The sequence below is a fragment of the Harpegnathos saltator genome, unplaced genomic scaffold (assembly GCF_003227715.2).
Source record: "Harpegnathos saltator strain DR-91 unplaced genomic scaffold, Hsal_v8.6 scaffold56, whole genome shotgun sequence".
Taxonomy (NCBI): Eukaryota; Metazoa; Arthropoda; class Insecta; order Hymenoptera; family Formicidae; genus Harpegnathos; species Harpegnathos saltator.
In genome coordinates this window covers 172,483-175,000 of record NW_020230382.1, presented here as the reverse complement: position 1 = coordinate 175,000, position 2,518 = coordinate 172,483, and positions in this window count along the sequence as shown.

Below are 2,518 nucleotides of genomic sequence, written 5' to 3'. Positions count from 1 at the left end.
GGTCGGTGGTAGACGTGGATCTTCTGAAATGATGCCACGGATAAATGTCGAGCCGCTCGACCTTTCAGCCGCCGCGAAGAATTCAATCGCGCAATCCGCCGATGTCACAATATGAATTTCATGTGAGAGAGACTCTCGATTGCGTCGAAACGCGTGCGTGTAATCCGCCCAAAGCGTCGCGAATAGCGTATACCAATCGGCCGGCCGTCCCGATCGTACACAGTGCCTCTTATCCCGAATCTCTTCCGTTATGCTAAAGAGGAACCGGGGACTGCTCGTCGCGTCCGGTGCTCTTCGTTCGACCGGGTTAAATATCAGGAAGCAGCGGCGCATTAAAATTCCACAGTCGCGTGCCCGGGCGATCGGGATCAGATATGGTATCGCGAGTTCGCATATAAATCGTGCTCGTTATTACGAATCGACAATGCTCGCCGAAATCGACCGCCGTTGTTCGCGGAGTCGCGAAACGGAGAAACGGGTAGCGCTCGTTTTTTTGACGAACGATCGTATGTATGTGGTCACAAAGGACTCGCTCGATGACAATTTCCCAAGGATCGAATGGCAAAAAAAGGTTGACGCTCCTCTTCCGCTCCGGCCACCGCCACCGCCACCGCGTACGCTGGACCGAAAAGGTCAAAGATCACAGCGGTGAATCTTCGTGCAAATGTTTTCGACGCGCCGATCGATCGACGCCGGATGTTTCGCGGAGCGTACACGCACGGGGAGGCGCGTTTTCCCGGGACGGGAGAGGCTGACTAGAGGTGTAGAAGTGTGCACGTCTCTTCTCCTCTCCTCCAGCACGCAGACCAAGCCACGCTCTCTCCCGACGCGCTGGCTAGCTGGGTCATTGCGGGAGAAAAAGATCGATTCGTCGTTTCGTCGTCGCTCCCTGGCGGGAAACTCGCTCTCTCCCCGGGAAACACCCTCCCTGAGGAATGCCGCCGTGGTCCTCTTAGGCGTCCCTTATACACGCGTGTAGACGTGTCATTCCGCCTCGCGAGCGAAACGACGCGTCCTATCCCGAGCTAGACAGCTCTCAATACGCCAAGTTCTCCCCTTATTGTTACTTGGATATGGCATCACATCGCGATAAGATCAGGATTTATTATTAACCTTCCTATTTCCGCAAGATCTGCCAGGCATCTTCGCGTTGTGAGGACAATTCGTTCGAATCGAGTCTACTCCTGCGTACTTATTCAATTAAACATCGCTCACTTCATTTCACCGCCCACTTCGTCAGCTATTCATAGCTTCTTCGAGCTTTGATTTATCGTTCGAGATGTATACGCTTTTTTTTATACACTTTTGTCATTATCCGTGTAATACTTTGGCTCTCGAAGTCGTTCCTTATCCGCCTCATTCGACGCAATTTGCTCCTCGTTTTATTCGTATCTCTCTCTCTCTCTCTCTCTCTCTCTCTCTCTCTCTCTCTGCTCCTCTCTCTCTCTCTCTCTCTCTCTCTCTCTCTCTCTCGTTGAAATTAGCTGACAACTACGTCATTCTGTGTTATTCTGTTCTGGAAGAGAATTAGAGACGAGGGGTGATCGCCGATCCGCCATTCGGCTCTAATTGATCCCGTGATGTTGATTTGATAGAGTTTATAGGCCGGTTGGATCGCGTCAAGTAACGAGCGCCGTGTGCTAGGAGCGTTACAGATACGACGGGTATAACGCTTTTAATAAAGTTACGAGTTCGCGGGGGCCATGTGGTGAGTTATATCGATTATTTTCTTCGGGAGAGTTATTTGTCCCTGAGGTAACGTGCAGAAACTAGGACTTGTATACGATCCCCGCCCTGTGAATTCTGCCCTTCCTTCGCATTTATTCATCTCGCCTGCCGAGGGAGGTAAATTTTTGCGCGCAGCGTCATTTTTTTTCATTATATATGACTTAAAAGCAAAAGTAGCGTCACATGTCAGCACTTTGCTGTTACCGTGTGTAGGCTTTAATATTTCGTGCTGGAATACCTGCAAGAGTCGTGCAAACGAGATTGTCACGTAAACTCGTTAGGTTCCGTCGTATATTTTATATAATTCACATAATAAGAAAATTTTCACGTCGAGACGCGGGTCAAAGGCGCGCTCGTCTTAACGTCGCTTTAACGAACGCTAATTTTTCGTCTCACGAGCGGAGAATGAGAGAATATTGCGCAAAAACAAATCGGAAGAGAAACTCGTAGTAAAATGTCAAACACTCCGGAGAGAGAAAGAGCGAGAGAGAGCGAGAGAGAGAGAGAGAGAGAGAGAGAGAGAGAGAGATGCATATGCCTGCTGGAAACATTGTTTTGGGGTTAAATGCCACAGTAGCATTACAAGAATGTCGGGTTTGAAAAAGTTAAGATTCCTGTGTTATAAGGGGAGTATGCACGCGACATTCCGGACATGAAATGCTCGATAACAGATTACTCGCGGCATTGTGGCGCTGAAATCTTAAATCGAGCGAGTATTTATACATCGGCCATGCTGAAGGTGCGGGAAGTTCGCCGTTATCGTAGGACGAGATGATCGATACGTTCGTAA